The sequence below is a fragment of the Dicentrarchus labrax genome, unplaced genomic scaffold (assembly GCF_905237075.1).
Source record: "Dicentrarchus labrax unplaced genomic scaffold, dlabrax2021, whole genome shotgun sequence".
Classification (NCBI taxonomy): domain Eukaryota; kingdom Metazoa; phylum Chordata; class Actinopteri; family Moronidae; genus Dicentrarchus; species Dicentrarchus labrax.
This window is the reverse complement of record NW_026136704.1, coordinates 16516964-16537491: the sequence shown is the minus strand read 5'-3', so window position 1 is coordinate 16537491 and position 20528 is coordinate 16516964.

Genomic DNA, 20528 nt, shown 5'->3' with positions numbered 1-20528 from the left:
AAGTTACTGATGTTAAAGAACATCAACAGCAACATAAAAAACACTTAGATGTAATTGTTGCCTCAAGTGGCCCTTTTGTGTAACTTCTAGGAAATACTTTCTGTAGATGGGGTAGTTGGAAGTAACAGAATGAGGCTGACAGTGAGAGACTGAGCAGGTCAGGGGGTTCAGCCCTGGTGCTTCAGCTGAGTGATCATGGTGTTGCTGTCACTGCAGAAACCCTCTCCCTGACCCCCAGAGACAGGAGAGGTGACCTGGAAGCATTTATCACCTCGGTGCTTTCTGACCCATGACCTGAGGCCTAACATAGGGAGAAGACACACCAGAGAAAAGAAGAAGACACAGGGAAGGAGTGACCAATGCAACAATAGTCATTTGTTGTACCAAATGTGTAAAATAGTATAATAAAATAGTTTGTTACAGCACTAATGAGGAGGAATTTATGTATTTCTGGAGGAACAAACGCTTTCTTTCCTTATTATAGAGTTATAGTGGCGGGTTTATGAAACTGCTGGAAACGAATGTAGACTATGTGAGTTTGCATCAATAGCAATATTTCTCTTGGTCAGAGGATGAAAACACTGCCGGTGGTCCCGGTTTGGTTGAGCCAAAAACCATCAGCAGAGACTTGAAAGAGCTTGAAACAAGTTGGGAGAGAGAGATGTTTGCTGGCTTGCAGCCCAATAGAACTATTAACACCTCTCTGTAATGGTGATACACCAAAGGAGTTCTTGGCCAAGGCCTTTTCAATGAGGCTATGACCTGATATCTAAAGTCGTGTGTGTACGTGTGTGTGTGCGTGTAGAGGAGCGAAATCTGAGCAGACACTGAGTACAGTAACATCTCCTTTGAATATTTATAGAACTGCTTAAGATGTGACCTTTAGTTTTGCACAAACGCGCGCACACACACACACACACACACACACACACACACACACACACACACACACACACACACACACACGGAGTATACATTATATCTATCTATCCATCTATCAAACTGTACAGTAGACATTGTTCTGCTGCCTGAAACATTCACACAGGTGATCATACTGAAGCCGTCCCCTGAGAGGATCGTATGAGGGGAGCCAAAGAGAAGAACAGAGGCCGGTATGAGGGACTGGTGAGTAAGATGCCCAGTTGGCTGCAGATGGTTGGCAGCCTCATGTTTCTGCAGAGGCTCAACATCAAAGCCCATCAAAAGTATTTGTAATGTGTGTTGTGAAAGACTGTTAAGTGACATCATAATATACATACATGATGTTTGTTACTTGCTACAAAATTTACTTGCTGTCCCACAGTATTCTTCCACTGTAGGATAGCTAAGGAAGGTTGTTTACATATTACAGCCTACTACTGTGAAAATTCCACTGTGACCTTATTTGGTTACTGTGACATTTTCTGTTGCACTCCAGACAACTGCGGAGCCATAAATTTCAGCCTTGTTTGCCTTTCTCTTCATGCACGTGAGTAAGGAAGCTGGTGTAGATTACAGAGACAGTATGGTTTATTATTAGAGAACAGACAGTGGAAATGGAAGAGATTAATTACTCTAATGTACAATAATGGGCCATAACTAAAACCTGGCCATTTGTGGTCTGTTTTTGTACCTCCAGTATATTAGAGTCAAGACATTACCTATATTGTGTAAATTATTAATGATCAAATGTGTAATTAAATCTGATATTAAATAAATAAATCTTTTCCACTGAAATATCTACCTCCTCAATTAATGAGGAGCCCAGCGTGTAGCTGCTGTTAGTCCATAAATTTAATTTAACCAGCAGAGTATCTAAGTTATGGCACTGAAAGATGATCAAGCTGTTTTTTTTTTTTTTTTGGGGGGGGGGGGGGGGGGGGGGGGGGGGGGGGGGGGGGGGGGGGGGGGGTGTGTGTGTGTGTGTGTGTGTGTGTGTGTCTCAATGGCAATTTAAACCGCTGTGTGGCAAATATTCAATTATATTTTGCATACAGCAGAATATCTTTTGCATAGCTAAGGCTGCAAGAAGGAGGTGTAGATAAAAAAATGTTTCAGTATGTTCAGTATGCGTGTGCTTTGATTGAAGAGCTGTAGATGAAGAGGGACTTAACTGAAACTTAGAAAAGATGTGAAGAAAAATGGCTGACATGGTGTGCAAGCTTTGGATACTTGACACCAACAGGTCCCTACAGCAACCTCCGCTTAAATCTCCACACCCCAGACGTGGTGAGGGATTTGAGGAGGGACAGGGTGTACAGACACTAATGTGGCTGACATACAAGGCAATTCATGTACAGACATTTTTTGGGTATGTATTCCTCCCTTATTTATCAGAGCAATGACCTGTGTACGGGCTTGCATGTGTAAGAGAGACTACGCAAATGAAGGTGTGTATATATATATGTGTGTGTGTGTGTGTGTGTGTGTGTGTGTGTGTGTGTGTGTGTGTGTGTGTATTTGCGGGTGTGTAATAAGAGACACCTGAGACAGTTAGAAGGTCATTCCTGGAGTCTGGTCACATAGCTTTGATCATTTTCTCGTCGCCTCAGAAATAGACCAGGGAGGACCGGACGGGCACAAACTCTCCCTCTTTGTGTGCATGTATGTGTGTGTTCGAGGGAGAGTGCAAGCCCAACAGACTGACAAGGAATCCACACTTGTTGGTAGTGCACAAGCCCGTGTGTGCATGACTGCACTAATACATTAGCACCCGTACCTTTGTTCGACACTGCTTGCATTTGCTCTGCTTGCAGTGAATGTGTTCATGCACATGTATGCAAATGCGTGTAGGGACAGTGTGTGTGAGCACTCATGCAAGTGTTAAGAGGTGTAATTGTGATTTAAATTCTTAGGTTGTCGAAACAATAAACTCTAACTAGAGTCTCAGATCAGTTTCTGAGACTCTGCAGGCAACAATTTTGCAGTGTTTAGTTGCAAATTTGCAAACACACACACACACACACACACACACACACACACACACACACACACACACACACACACACACACACACACACACACACACACACACACACACACACACACACACACACACACACACACACACACACACAGAAGCAACAAAACACAGGGAGATCAATGTTTGTGTGTTTTTATGATTAACCTTCATGCAAGCCCAAGATGCAAACTGAGTTCAGAATGATCGGAATGATACCCATAATTCTTCATTTGTTCCCATTTTGCAAACATCACCATTATCTTAAGAATGTACGGCATGGCATTTATGAGCCATGGCATGCAACATCCGCAGCATGACTTCATTAGATTTAGAGTAACAAGTACTGTTGAAGAGCACAGTTACATACATAACATAAATCTGTTGATCAGTTTCTCTTTCACTGCCGGTGGCTTTTTAACAAGGTGTGGTAAGTTTGCAAAGAGAATAGGTTTACAAGGAGTATGAGTAGATGTTTGTGTTTGGTTTATTGAATTATGACTTCAGCAAACATTGTGAGGCAAGGATTCATTCAGTACAGAGTTTGAAGAAGACCTGAAAGTATTTAATTTGCCTATAAAGCAGCACACATGGAGAAGGGAAATTACTCACCATGAAGGGCGCCAATCATATTGAAAGAAACCCCTGCAGGCAAAGCTTCTTGTTACAAAATTGATTTGTCTATTCCCTCAGAACAAGGTCCTATTTTGTGACCAGTTTTCTGTCAACATGCCTATCCTCTTAAGCAGCCGCCATTGCTGTATTTGAGCAGACAGTCAATTCTCACACACGTAGTCACACACAGCTAGCGTTAAACCATGCCTGTAGCTCATACCATAGCTGTGAGTAGTTCCTCAAAGGATGCTGATTCACCTAAACTACTGTGTTTTGGACACAAGCACATTGCTTGAAGCTATGAGTCTAAAATGTCCTAAAATGGCCACTGTACAGAGGATAAATGCCTTTAATTTAGTGAACAACACTATGTTTCCTGTAGCACGACCCTCATGCCACAGTTTACCACTTTTGTGTCTCATTGTGGGTCTAAGTGCTGCAAAGTTGTCTCTACATTTTTCATCCCTGCAACAACTTCTGGTTTATTATAAGCATTACAGTCTCACTAGCTGCTAGCACGGCTATAGCTGTTTAGTTTTGTTGATATGTGATAGAGAAAGGTAAGAAGGGAAATGGTGGGCTGACAATGCATGCAAGGATGAGGGCAGCTTCTTTACTGCACCCATCCTGTTATCATATTCAGAGCCTTTAAAGAACCACCTAATCCCCTTGTAGCTCCTTCATGTTGGACTTTTATCCACTTGCTGAATACAGCTGTCTTTCAAGTCAGCTGCCATAGAAATATTCAAACTCATGTTTTGAGAAATATGGTCAAAACAAAAAAAAACATCAAATGAACAAATCCTTCACACAGCCCTCCTGACCTCTGAGTGGACCATGTTGTCACTGGCGTACACAAGCAGAAAACGTCTATAAATATGTTTGAAGTGCAGTCATGGGAATCTTTTTTTGTGCTGGCAGTCCCTGCTTGCCCCTGGTTCCTAATCTATGCGAAGCAAAAACAGTGAATTGTGCACAGCAACAAGTCACCAGGTATTACACCCCATATGAGGACCAGGGCAGTGGGTAAGAAAAGAACAAGCTCTCATTACATTGATGCTCCTTCTGTGGGTTGGTCTGCACAGGGTTTCAACCAAACATGGTGTTAGTCAGACTTAACCTTTGCTTGATGAGGACTTAGGTCTTCTTTGGAGCCGTTGCACAAAAAAAGTCAATGCTCGTTTGAATAAATGCCCAGAACAAAAGGAGTATCTTTGTTTGAAACTTTGCACAGAGACCATGTTTGGTTGCATTTCAAACACTTTGAGGCCCAGAGGCGCCATCAATCCATTATAAAGGTATTGCAGCATCTCATCTTTCTCAAAGCAGAGTGGATCATCAGGGGGGATGCAACGCATGCTTGGCTGCTTCTCCCAACAGTTCCAGTGAGACAAATCTCTGGAAGCAGTATAGACATTGTTAAAGTACGTCACTGTGGGACATGATCAGACTCACCTTCCTGTTTCACAACCCAGAAAATAGCTGAGAAAGACGTACATTCACAGAGACAAATGCACCCAAACATGCAGGCATTCACTCTGAGGCCTGAGGAAAAAACAAATATTGAACACACACAGTCACAGGGGACTGGGTGTAAATCAAAAGCATGTTGTATGCAAACAGACCACGGGAAATCAGAAGCCCTGAGGATGGGGAGGAAGATTGTGATCGAAACAAAGAATTTATAACGAGGGAGCGGGGAATATCTACAATTTGTGTCTCCTCTGAATCAGATTTCTCGTTGGTCCTGTGAGACATTTCCACCCACATCTGTGAACATGAACAAGTCAAAAGGTAAAAACTAAATATTAAACATGACCTTGGAGTCCAGTGAATGTATTTGGATGATATATATTACACAGTATTTTCCTACTGACCTACAGTAATCTCTCTTTCCACAAACTGTAGCTAGAATCTGGGCATCCCAGGACATTGAGATGAAGAAAATTTGCCATTGGCTTTTCAATTCATAGATTCCTATTATGAATATATAATATGTGAGCTGGTTTCATGGATGGAAAACAATGTAACAGGAAGCCAGAATTGGGAACAAAACAATTTTGCAGTTAGATTCTGTCAAAATGTCTAAGCTCATTGATGGTGTTTGAGGTTATGGCATTTCCAAAAAGAGAGTTTTGTCAGCTCTGTTCTGCAGTAAATGTGCCTCCCATATAGGTTTTCAAGCCTGCTGAAATTCATATTGCCTGCTTTAATAAGATTTTCTTTAATACATGCACTCTCCTTTTCTCTCTGTATTATTTTACTGCATTTTCGCTCCTTTCCCCAACGTTTTCCCCTTTGTTTTCATTCTTTTCATGTGTGAGGGGAGGTTGGGGAAATGAAAAAAAAAAACTCCAACCCTTTCCACAAAAACAAACAAAGAAAAAAAAATTAAAACTCTAGAAAAAAAAAAAAAAAAAAAAAAAAAAAAATTAACCCCCCCCGGAAGAAAAACAACCCCCTAAACCAAAAAAAGGAAATAAAAAAAAATTGGGGGGGGGGTTTTAAAAAAAAAAAAAAAAAAAGGGAAACCCCAGTTTTTTTCCCCCCCCCCCCAAAAGGAAAAAAGAAAAAAAAAAAACCCCCATATCTCCTTCCCCCCCCGGGGGGGGGGGGGGGGGGAAAAAAAAAAATGGGGAATATAAAAAAAAAGAAAAACTTTGGGGGAAAAAAAAGGATAAAAAAAAAAAAACCCCACCCCCCCAATTTGGGGGAGGCGCCCCAAAAAAAAAAAAAAAGGGGAAAATTAAAAAAAAAAAAAAAAAAAAAAAAGGAAAGAAAAAAAAAAAAAACCCCTTCTAAACCCCCCCCCCCCCCTTTTTTAAAAAAAAAACCAAAAAAAAAACCAAAAAAAACGGGGCCCCCCCCCCACAAAAAAAAAAAAAAAAAAAAAAAAAAAAAAAAAAAAAAAAAAAAAAAAAAAAAAAAAAAAAAAAAAAAAAAAAAAAAAAAAAAAAAAAAAAAAAAAAAAAAGAAAGAGGAAAAAAAAAAAAAATTTTTAAAAAAAAATATTAAAAGAAAAAAAAAAAAAAAAAAAAAAAAAAATAAATATTTTTTTTTATAAAAAAATAAGGGTCCCACGAGGAGATGTTAGCCTAAATGAATCCACCCCCAGTCATATTAATACTCACATTCCTCGAGGCACAGGCCGAGGAGGTGGAGTAGCAGCTATATATGATTCGAGCGTTTTAATGGACCCTAAACCTAAACTAAATTATAATTCATTTGAAAGCTTGTTCTTGGTCTTTCTCACCCAAACTGGAAAAAACTGAAGCCGATTGTATAGTGTACGCTCCTGACCGTACTCTGATTTATATCTGAATTCAGTTTTATAGCTTAGTCCTTAAATCAGATAAAGTAATTATTGTAGGTGATTTTAATATTCATGTGATGTTGACAAACAGCCTTAGTAATGCATTTATATCATTAATAGACTCAATTGGCTTCTGTCAGAGTGTAAATAAACCAACTCATTGTTTTAATCACACTCTTAACTTTTTTTTTTTATTAGGGTTTAATATTAAAAATTTTATAATTTTTTTTTAAAATTTTTTTTTTTTTTTAATAATTTTAGTAACTTTTGAATTCATACTATTAGATTATAAGCCATTAGGCAAAACTTCCTACAGCAGATGTTTATCTGACAGTGCTGTAGCTAAATTTAGGAGGAGATTCCTTTTTCGAACTGCATTAACCTTTTTCCACCAAATCAACTCTTAAAAAAAAAAAAAAAAAAAAAAAAAAAAAAATTAAAAAAAAAAAAAAAATAAAACGAACAAGTATGAGTCTATGATTATGGGGCTCCATAGAACACCAAGATGAACCCGGGGAGTGAACGTCTCGATTTTAATTTTTTTCCTTTTTTTTTTTCTTTCCTTTCCCCCCCACCTTGTGGTAAAAAAACACCAAAATATAGAATTTTTTTTTTTTTTTTTTGGCCATGCTTGCTCATGGTGGTACTGTTGGGTCTCTGTAATTAATGTTAAAGAGTTCGGTCTAGACCTGCTCTATTTGAAAAGTGTCCTGAGATAACTTCTGTTATGAATTGGCGCTATACAAATAAAATTGAATTGAATAATTGAATTGAATTGAGTGATTATGAGGCTAACGTCATGATTGGCCTTGGATGGCTCAGATTAGCCAAAACAAAAAAATGTTTCTGACCAACAGACAGCTGCACAAGTGTTAATAATGGTTAGCAATTACAAAAGAATTATATATACGCACATTTAATTTAAATTGTATCTATAAGCTACTAGTATTCCTTTACTGTTAGGTCCGTTGTTTGTTTTTGAATTTTCTGCTCCCCACACTTACTGATCAGACACACACACACACACACACACACACACACACACACACACACACACACACACACACACACACACACACACACACACACACACACACACACACACACACACACACACACCTCTCTCCTTGAGGGAATTCATCATCAATTCGTTGTCAGCTATTGATCCTGTATTGTCAGAAGGAATAGCAATAGAGATGTCTTGACGTTTGGATACTGAGATGCATCAAATATACATCAAAAGGACCACATTGATTTGAAGGATTGCAAGAGAGACAGAGTGAGACAGAAGAAACAGACAAGCATGAACCTTTTTCTCTGCATGATCCACAGTCAGCTTCTAGCCAAACAGCTACTGGGTCTGCAATAAATTGAAACTTTATTCACAAACACATACATAATTGACCAGAAAAACATACTTGAAAACATCTTTACAAAATACTAGCTTTCTGCCATGTTATTTTTGTTGTGATATGTTGTCTTAGTGTTCTGGCTAGCAATTTTGGAGCAGTGCTTTGTTTGCAATTTTTATAAGGACATGCTCTTATCGATTGCTGTTTGGCAAACAGAAGTGCCCAAAGAGCCAGAATGTGAACAAACTGACAGTATGAAGTCTAACCGATAAGAACACAACATATAAAATAGATAGAAATGTGCACAGCATAGACAATTGAGTAGCTCATGAAGCAGACATAGTTTGTTTATTAAACACAGACTTTCATTTGCTACTGATGGGGAGAGCATGTGTAGTGTAGCTCGTCACTATTTTACACTCAAAGCCAATTTTACCCAGAAGCTTTATAACTCCACAAAATGACCAGCGTATGGCTGGGCCAGGAAAAATCTGCTCAGAATACTGCAACAGCCAAGACACATTTTTACATGTTCAAAAATATTACAGAGAGCTCCCAAATTATATTCATAAGAACAAAGCGCCTGTCCAGAATTTTGATGGAAACCAAAGGCTGTCTTGGTGTTTTTGAAAAAAACCCTGTGTCTCCATTTATGCCATTTCTCAAAACTGTACCGCTGATGCATAATGAGAATGCTGCATGACCTGGAGGATGAGCCAAACCACTGAAAATGCATTGTCAGATATCACAAATATATCATTGTCAATCAGAAAACAAACCTGTTTTTCCCCAAACCCTGAAACGTCAATTTGAGGTTTCTGTGGGTTTCTGCGGGGTTTCTAAAAGTCATTTCACCAAACCTAAAGGAGCACAGAGCTGGAAAGCAAAACTGATGAAACCCTGATCTCAGAATCAGAACGACAATCAGTCTTTCATGTTGTTTTTGGCGGTGCTACTTCATAATAAGGAATAAATTGACTTGGAAGCATACCCAACTCGTCAGTCTGTCCGCCCCCCTGTCTATCCAAAACTGCCCTTCTCCCCCTCCCGACTCCTACAATTACCCCCTCCTTCCAAGCTCCCCCGCCCAGGCAACCCCTTTGCCCTCTTGTATCCGGCCATTTAGCGTGACAATCCATTATTTTGACGGCTCCCAGAGAAAGAAAGAGAGAGAGACAAAGAGACCAAAAAACTGGGGTTACTTTGACTTTCAGACATGGGCCCCAATTTTTTTCCATTTCCCTCTTTCCTCTTTTTTCCTTGCCTTCCTCTTCCGACTTCCTCTCTTTATCTCTTTTTCACTAACACCTCTTTAACCCTTTCCTCCTCTTTTTCTACTTTACCTTTCCCTCCTACTATATTGAGTTTTTGCCCCCTCATTTATTTCTGTTCTCAACCTCTCTTACTTTTTCTTTCCTTCCACCTATTCTCCTCTCCTCTCTCCCCCCAGACCCACTTTAACCCACCCCCCTTTACTCTTACCCCTGCAACCACTCTATACCCCTCCGACTTGGCTCTGTATTGCTTCATTGCTGGCAGCCTTTAGGAAACCTGATAAGGCCTATAGAAAGAGAGGAGCCAGGGTTTAAAATGTCTCAAGTCCACCCCCTCGAAAACAGTCTCCACTTAAATCAACCGTACACCCACCCCACCCCACCCAAACACACACATTTCCCCAAACCATCCTTACAGCACCCTCCACCCCCAGACAAGTTCTACAGCATCTCTGCCACATCTACACCAAGTAATTTCCAATTCCCACCTCCAGACTCCAGCTTCACATACATATACACTGCACAGGCACCTTAAAATGCAATCAAATTAACACTCTACCATTCAAAACAACCTGCTTTCCTTTTCTTTTCTTTTTTTTACACAATATCTACATTCAGGCAATTTCCTGACCCTCTTATCCAGAGTGAATTACAGTTATTGTATTTAAATGCCGTGTAATAATTTGATTAGAATTCGAGTAAGGCAATACTCTTCTTATTGTCATATAAACACCTTAACCAAGTTATCTTACTTGCTTCATGGTTGTAATGACAGTGAGCATAACCTAATTAAGCAAACTGGGTTATATGGCAGTGTTTTGAATTACTTTTGTTGTGCATGCAGTGTGCTTTGGTTACTGGTGCTTGGATGCGTCTCAGAGGGCAAAGAGTCAATCAGATGCAAAGCAGAAGCACAGATAAAGGCAGCCGAACCGCAAATCATGTATGTGGTAATAAAACAGGCAAGTACAATGGCTTCCACGTTACAGGTCCCAAATGAAATAAAAACATGTTTTATCAAGTATCGCCCATGGAGCACCCTGTTAAAAATTGTTTATAGGGACTATTTCTTCGGTAGAAGGTAGTTCCAATGAAAGCAGGTCAAAGCAAGGTCTGTTGATTTTCCAGAGGAACAGTGACACTGTTTCTGGAAAGACATGTTGCTGTTGAACTATTTTAATGTAAATCTTCATTGGTATGAACATTAAAAACAAATTTCCATTCATTCCATTTGCACTGGAGAGGAGGTGGAAATCTTAGAGACGATATCTCAAAACCTGGGCATGCACAACCAAATAAATATGCATAGCTAGATACCACTGGGTTAAAAAAAAAAAAAAGAAAATGGGAATTTATGAACCATAAAAACAAAACTAAAACAACCCACACCAAGTCATGGAAATTTACAGTTATATTTCAAACATGTAAACATATAAACATTTAATGCATGATATATAAGTTTTAAGTGTTCATTAATATATATCCCAACAACCATAACTGCTCCTGTATAAATAGATAATGAACAACAATATAGTGAAATGCAGTTGCCAAAACATGAGATGTTATAAAAGTTGGATTGTTGACATATATTGCACATTATTAAATACCAGTAATGAGCGAAAAAGGGGGCAAAAATCAGGGCTTTAGCACAAAGTTTTATGACTTTAGAACAATAATGTGCGAGTGAAGCACAAGCAAAAGAAAAAAAGAGGTAAGAATGCGTTCCCTTTCCGTTAAACTGTTCTCATCCTCATACAAAACACACAACCCCCCAAACTCTTACACTATTTCCCCATGGACTCTGTAAAATGTGTGTCAGGGCCTTAGAAGTGTGGCCAAGGCAAACACCTGGCACAGCACAGTGATCTGCTACATTTCACCTCCTACCACAGAAATATGCACACAGGGAGTTCATACACACCGACGTAAACTCAAGCTACAGTACAGTCGCTGTGTGTGTGCACATTAACACACACAGAAGATGCCGATAAATACAAAAACATTCACACGCAAGTGCAGACACACGCAAGCAAACAGTCACTATAACAGAGGAAGAGGCAAGTGAAACGTGGGCTCTACCCCCCTTCTCTCTTTCTGTGTCTCTCCCTGGTGGTGTGTCATGTTTCGGGGGGATAATAGGTGTCACGGTGAGACCCCTTTGGTCTCAGCGCTCTGGGGGACTCTAATGACACACACACACAAATGCACACGCATACACACATTCAACCATGTGAGCACAAGCAGCTCATTCTCTGGACCATGGGAACCACAGATGACTCTCCAGTCCTCTCACCTTTCTTTACCTCCATCAGTTTCTTTCTTTTCCTCCTTCACTTTCTCTTTCCTCCTCTCTGCTTTTATCCCATACACACAGTCATCTGCCTCATCTGCCTCTGAACCACTGTTCCCTTGGGTGATCAAACAAGTAGCTCACCATTGAAGTCTCTCTGTCTGTTTCTCTTTGTCTCCCTTTGTTTCTAACCTTCAGTTTCTTTCAACATCGAGTCCAGATGTCAAATCTAACATGGACCTTATTGGGTCACTGCACAGCAACAGTCGCAATAAATCTGAATGACCTATTAGCTAATTTCTGATTTATAATTCATATATGTTTGGAAAACCATCCATGGCATTGTATCTGCAAAGTCAAACAAACTCCTTTTGTTACGTCTCAACTTCTGCCATCATCACAGGGTAATTAAAAGCTGATTTGTTTGCACGACAGTGCAAGTGAGAGATTATTACGAATATCATGGATGCACTCTCTCTCATTTTACCTCCAAATAAAGTTGTTTAGATAATCCAGCTAAACTGTTGGTTTGTTGGTCTTGTTTGTTGAGATGTATGTCACCATGTTCCCAGATCTCTGTAATTACTTTGATGATACAGTGTTACTATAACCAATAGAAGCAATGCTAGAAAGAAATCTGACCCACATAATAAATAAACTAAAACTGGAAGAAACTGGAATTATCCCTTAAGGCCGTCTTCATTCTGTGCTTTTATGCCTACTAACACAGCTGTAAATGAAAGTGTTAATTTGAAGACCTACTGATATTTTATGGTTATACATTATGATAAACAGCTTGGGACAGAGGCACAATTGCATACATAACTTGAAGCTTTTCATTCAACAACATCAAAATTAAATTTTTATTGCAGGATTTCTTTCTTCGGCAGCCCCAGTTCAGGATGACAGATGCATGATAAACTACATTGACCTAAACCTGTATTAACTTTCATGTATTATATTACTTATCCTCTTTTTCTTCCTTTCTAATAAGACGAGCAGAACCACAACTGCTCACAGCAACAAGGCAGAGAGAGAGAGAGCGAGAGAGAGAGAGAGAGCGAGAAAGAGAGAGAGAGAGAGACAGGGATGCCTACATACCTGCAGCTATAGTGTGGGAGGCTCTTGTCTTCTCCTCCTACATGTCCTCAACTTCATCTCCTCCCTCAGGCTCCAGAGGGTAAATGTGTGTGTGTGTGTGTGTGTGTGTGTGTGTGTGTGTGTGTGTGTGTGTGTGTGTGTGTGTTTATTCATAAAGTGCACTTGAAGTGTGAGCACAGTAAAAAAAAAATTGTTTTTATAGCATTCTGTTTATCTTTAATGCTGTTAGTAATTACTTGCATTCTTCTGTACTTGAGTGAAACGTAAGCCATTAAAAGCCTCTCATCTTTCATGCCTTCCAACCTTGGCCAGGTGAGCCCCTGGCCTCAGCCAATCACAGGGTGGAATTACAACAGCCTCTGCTAATCCACCCCACCTCACTGCAACTGTTGCCAGGTGAAGTCATTCTCATGACGCCAGGCGAGAGGGCTTCTTTCTTACTTTCTTCTTCTTCTGTCTGTTGTTTTACTTTAACCTATTGATTTACCAGTCATTTGGGTTGTATTAACTTGTGCATTGACAGTACATAAGACTGTGAGTACTAAAAATTGACATTGGAACCAATTTTAAACCACCAAAATCACCAAAGCAGTCCCTGAATATTCCCCTTTACATTTTTGTTTCTTATGTCTTTCTTGATATCAGTATCAAACATGGTAAGGTATTTTGGTTCTCTCTCAGAGAGAGGCAGGATACCATTTAAAGACAAAAAGGGAGGCTGTGGAGTATCGTAGAAAGAAAAACTAAAATAAAAAATTGAGACAGGGAGGGAAAAGAAACAGAGAAAAAAAAGAGATTGGACAAAAAGCTCAAAGAAGCAAAGAAAACCAGAAAAAGAGAGGAACATGAATAAAAAGATGCATCAAGTAAAATGTACCTTTGAAACTAAAGTGATATTCTGACTGTTAAAATCGAGAACAGAAACTGTCCAATATGATGGATTTCAAGAGTGGATGACCAGTTTACACAGCAGAAGAAAGTACTGAAACTTCCACAGAAACTTCTGAAATTTCTTGTGCGGTATAATCCATTTCTCTGCAGTCGACTTGCAGACAATAATTGTTTCACCAAATCACGAAACACACTGCTTTTACTTGAAGAATTTGAAGACTAATATCATTTACCTTTCCTCTGTGATTCTGTGTTACTGTTCACAGCACCCTTTCAAACCTACAGGGGGGTAAGTATTGATATTACAAGAGTTTTGGAAAAGTTTCATTGGAAGATGGAATTACCAGACAGACAAATGGTTCAATGAGTCCTTTGATTTGCTGCGGACATCCACAGCCATGTACCCAGATTATTACCACGCTGTTTTAACCATTTGAACTGTGTCAATGCCCGCCTACCATGTGTCTCACAACTCTATGTCTGTATGTGTGTGTGTGTGTTCATCCTAGCAACGGTTGGCTTGTTTCGTGAGCTAAACAAACCAAGTTGTTATTTTCTAACCTTCTGTCTTTGAATCTAACCACTGGTGTGTGACTGGACATGTTCACACTTCTCCCTTTAAATGCTCTCACTCCACGGTCACATTATTATGACTTAATCCTGGCAACTCATCCAAAAGTTGCATAGAGATAGAAGACGCCAAATATTTGACATGGCAAAGGGTCTCAAATTCAAGCTTTCAGTTAAGCTGGCAACTGAAAGGTTTAATATACAGCAAAAACACAGTTATAATCCTGTTTAGAACAAACACATCTTGTCATTTTTGAATGTGAAGAGACTCATACTGTATACACATGATGTATAATCTGTAATCTGTTGATAGAATAGTAACAGAAATTGAAATGTTTATATCCATTAAATTGTCAACAGGAATGATCATGTTTCTCTAACATAAGAATCTCTTCATATGCTCCTGCACTGCTCCTGACATAAACCTTGAGGTCAAGAAGCAGACTAGCCATGGTGTCATGTCTACAAGATAGGACAGCCGTACATCTTCAACACCTGGAGGAAGTGAGCGTCAGTGTTAAACATTTGACAGACATGAGTTATGTGGACAGACCTTCTGTTTAAAGTGGGTATAATTTACAGCTTGACACGTAGTGTTTGAATACCGTGCAAGAGCGCTGCTGCTGTTTAGTGGTTCTGTAGGTGTGATTTTATTTTTTGCTCCATAGAAACCAAGGTCATTCTTTTTTTTATCTTTTTTGTATTGAATCGTTCTGATGGCCCTGAGATTAGAGGACAAAACTATTTTAAGTGCTTTCTAACGTCAGCAGGCAAACTCAACACCACTCCCAATGCAGCCCTGACATCAGTCATGACAACCATGACTTCACTTTTTTTGGGCTTACACAGACATGTACACACACACACACACACACACACACACACACACACACACACACACACACACACACACACACACACACACACACACACACACACACACACACACATTTTGACATGAAGACTGTAATTTGCAAAGGTTTAACCCTAACCCTAAGTAGTACTCCTATAAACCTGTGCTAGTCTTTTCTGTATCTCAGCCGCTGCTTTATTACATCATGACCCTTAATTGGCTGGCTCTGATCTGTGTGTTCGCACTGATAACATTTGCTAACCAGGCTCTTTGTCTAGTTTAAGAGAGTGAGGGGAAAGAAACTCAGAGTGAAGGAAAGATAGGAAACAAACAGGTGACAGTTAACAGTTATATTCTCAGTTTAGTTTCTTTAACAGCGTCACACTGAAATGGAGATGCTGCGGTTCATCCCTTCATCTCTTATAATCATGACGTGTCGGCATCACATCCTTCTCATCCATTTGAATCTCTCTATGTAGTATCTTTCTTTGGCCCCACCCCTCCTTTCCTTCTCCGCCTCTAATCTCAAAGTAAGTATTTTGTCTTCACCACAAGGGGTACGATGAGGAACATTAAATGGTAAGAGTGCCCCGCTCACTGCTGTCTTTACCTCTGCTGGGCATTTAATTCTCTCCATGTCAACCCTTCAATCATCCTCACACACAACCTCACCCCAAACGGGACCAGGACCTGCTGACCTGCCCACTGACCCCTGTGTTGATCACCTCCCCCCACTATATGTTGCCACAGTGAGGGTTGAGGATTAGTCGCTATGGAAACAGTAGCCACTCGTGTCCTTTTGCTTTTGTTTTTCTTAAATCTTGAGAGTAGCAGCAAGTATTTGACTTTGTAGTTTGAGAGGCAAAACTTTGAGTTATTGGGGAAAGGAATGTTTGCATAAGTGTCTGTCTCTCTGTCTCTCTCCGGTGTGTGTGTGTGTGTGTGTGTGTGTGTGTGTGTGTGTAGGATAGGGGAGTATGGAGGGCTAACCTATGACCCCTGGATTCCTATAGTCTCACTGGCAGCCTAATCATTCCCAGCAGAAATAATTGGAACACTAATACTCCCTCCCACACACACACACACACACACACACACACACACACACACACACACACACACACACACACACACACACACACACACACACACACACACACACACACACACACACACACACACACACACACTTCAAGTGAGCTATTTCAGCTCTGTAATTTAATGTTTTTCATTAGGACATATACTCCCACCTTCATGCACAAAATTCCTGTCATGGCTTCACACACACACACACACACACACACACACACACACACACACACACACACACACACACACACACACACACACACACACACACACACACACACACACACACACACACACACACACACACACACACACACACACACACACACACACACAGACAGACAGTATAAATAAGATAAAGACTGACCCTGTCCACTGTGGTGATTTTTTTATCTATTGGAGGGGAGGGGAGATAGATTTCTCTGACAAACTGGGATGAACTTTTCAACCTCTTTCAAAACATTTTTTAATTGAAGTAGTGGTCTGGTTAGAAACAAATCAGTTGTTCTAAAATGATGGCGTATCTTCACAGGAGCCCCTTTCAGCCACATTTTTCGTGTCGTCCATCTCACGCACGCCTGATGGAACGGAGACGCTTTTATTTTAATCAATCCAGCTGTCTACACATGCAGCCTGTGTAACAGCTCATGTTTGATTCCTGCTTTGTGTGCATAAATGCAACCAGAAGCATCTTAAGGCTTCAAGCTTTTTTCTTCTGTTTTACATGAATAACTACTGCTGGTGCTCTGCTTATATGCTGCTCAAGCTACACCTCCTTTTTAGAAACAGTTATGGGGTCAAAAACAAAAGTGTGTTTGAAAATGTAGATTACCTGAGAAAAAAAGTTTCCATTTGTGAGCATGGGGAGTCTGCACTGGTGGGGGGTCACAACCTTGGTGTCACGATTCCAAACCTGGCAGAGCAATCCGTCACCAAGGTCAAAGTTCAGTTCTAAGGTCTCTAAATATGAGCCGACCACCGCACCACCACACATACACAAACATTCTCACGAGCCCATGCATGCACTTAACAAAAGGTAACAGAGTAGGGCCAAGCAGTCTATATGAGCCGAGTGCAGAGTAAGTCTCATGCATACGAAAATATAACCAACGGCCCACAAATCATCCAAATTGTCTTAAGAGGAGGGGATTTGACAAACAAAGGACTGTAAGTGGAGGTGAGCTGAAATTAAATTAAGAAAACTCATGCTCAACTGAACTGACCATACAGGGACATATGTATAGTTCAACCACATGGTGGTCATGCCTTGTGTGACAAAAATGAATGTGAATGTTTTATGGTAGTTGACACCCTTACAAGACATTTATGTCAAGCAACTATCTATTTTCTTTGTCAGAACCACCACTGGCTTAGGACCAGACTTTGGTAATTATACCAGAAATTGATTAACAACTTAATAAATTCAAGAGAAAACCAAAACAGGACAAAAGGACATAGGTTTAAAGCTTAAAGAAAGTTGTATGCACAGAGGAAGGAAGTAACAATAATGGCAGCTAAGAAAGCAATTTGTAACCAAAATGGGCATATGGTCTGTAGGAGAGGGAAAACACACACACTATATATTCTCTTGTCACCATCTGGGAAATTTCTCTCACTTTGTCCATTCTGGAGAAAAACAAGGGGAAAAGAAAGAAAAATAACAAAGCATGAAGTCAAAAGGTTACAGTTGGCCACTGGCAGGAGTCAAAGGTTAAAACCAAAGTGCATCCTGTCAACAAATAGCTGAGGGAGCCATGTTATCTGCCCATCAAACAGTTTTGCAGGCAGTGTAGGATAACTGTCCAGCTGTGTTGTATTGTGTGTGTTTTATTCATTCTGTGCAGGGCTCTCTTTCCCTAAATACAAAAAGAAAAGAAAATTACAGGGGATTTGGTAACATTTAGCGGTTTAGTGATGATGTATATGACTACAACCTGAGTCCTCTGGGAATGATAATAAAAAGGTATTTGTCTAATAGTAACGCAGTGATAGCCAAATGTGTGTTCACCATATGCTTTACTATACCATGGTGTAAACAAAGGAACGAAAAAGGGAATGTCTTTATATCCTGCATACATGGGTATTATGTTGTGTTAAATGGTTCAATATGTGTGTAACTAGATCTGCTCTCTTTTCCTCTTGCCCATGAAATAAACAACAAATAGATTTGACTGTAGGAGGAAGTGTTAGATTAGATAGAAGGGAACTGTGGTTTTGTCAAAGAAAGAGGAGAAAGAGAGAGATGGGAGAAGAAAGAGGAATGTGGACAGAGGAGAGGGAGAAAACAGGGATGAAAGAGAGAGATGATGATGGACAAAAGACATCGAAAGAGTTGAGAGAGCCAAGACTTTTTCTCCTTACTTCCATGCTGTCCTTCTTTTGTAATATGGACAAGCGTGGACCTACTCAAGCATGTAATCGCCCATTAATGAAGGCACACAGATAGTTTACAAAGAGATGAGAGTGAGACAAATGTACTGCTGTACTACTGAACTGGATATTGAAGATACCTGAGCGGGTGAGGGAATAAACAGGAAGACAGGGTACAGATACAGACAGTGATAATACAGAAGCTCCTTTACACCAAAGAGATGGCCATGTGTAACTTCTTCTGCGAGTGTCTGTTCTATAGTCATAATGTCTAAAATAAAAAGGTATAAAATGTGGTGACACATGGACGCAGATAAGATGGATGTGCATTTACATTAAGTACAAGATACAATCATTTAGAAAAATGGCGGATAAGGAATATTAGAAATTTGTCCAAACTAACATGATCTATATGAACTGTTGTACCACCTAATGTGAAAGCAAATTAAGAAAACATTATGTAACATATTGCGTGCTTAACCTAGAAATGTTATGACATTTGCCTCTATTCAGTGTCATTCAGGAAGATTCAAGGGAATTTCAACATGTTTTCAAAGGAAAAAATACAATACTAGCCTATAGGGGGACTATCATTTACACATGACATGGCAGGAAAAAAAATCAGTGAGAACTGATGAGAGGTGTGAAAGGGGACTGGAGAAAGAGAGGAGAGAATGGCCGAGATAGATGTACCACAAGAGGGCTCTGTGTCCGTAACAGATAGAGGACACACACACTGAAGTCTCTCTACAATGCAGGAGCTTTTCTCATCAAACACGTGTAATGCCATCTGAACAAGAGGCCCGACTAATCAACTTGGAGGTAGGTGTTCCCTGTGTGTACGGTCTGATGCAGGCCTGGTAATAGAGTGCCAGGAATCACTGGATTAACATGACAAAGACATTCTCTGATGCTCAAAGAAAGACCAGATAGCAAAGTAGTAATCCTTAAACAGCCCACATTAAAGCAGGCTGTGTTTCTAAAGACATGTTACATTTGTGTTACCCATGTATCTGCACGGTTTTGGCTTCAAATAAGGGCATACACTTTTCATCTGTCATATTCCAGAGTTTATTAGATACTAAAATAACTGAAAATATCCCGTCATGTTTGAATCTTTATCTTTGTTATGTCTTTTACAGGAACAATGCACATGTGGTTCCTTGGTCAGATTATAAATTATCCATTAAATAACAATACAGCAGATAACATGTTAATTCAGAACATGTGAAGGCAGGTAAAGCATGAAAAAAGACAGTCTCTACGGACATCATGGCAGAGGCAAGGAGACCGAAGAGGACATTAATGGAGCAAGCTGAGAAGAGAATGAATCTCAGACTGGCTTTGGTGAGAGAAAATAAACGGCTTCAAGACAGACACCAAGCTGGCCTTCTTGCTGTTGGACGACTATGCAGTATTAGCTGGCTTGCTGTGTTTTGTGTTGTTGCACTTTCTTGATATTAGGCTGTGTTAGTAAAGTTGTCGACTGACTTGTTTTTGATCATAAGTAGTGCAATTAGAAATGTAGTACAGCTGTCCATAGATGCGACAGTGGTAAGTGAGATGCATTATAGAGGCATCAAATTGCAAGACATACCCATTCCTGCATTATGTTGCTTTCATAAAATGATGAGAAATATGCAGAGCAGAAAATAAATTAAAAGCATTTATGATACTATAATGATTGATTTTATGAGTTTGTAGTTCCCCAGATTTCACAGGGAGAGACGCTACCCAATACACACACATAGCAATGTAGGGATTAAAGTGCACCTCTCCAACACAATGACACAATTAAGAAAGTGATGTAACTTTCTTAAATTTAGACTTAGACTAAGATTCCCTCCTATTGATACTTTCCCTGAGTAAACA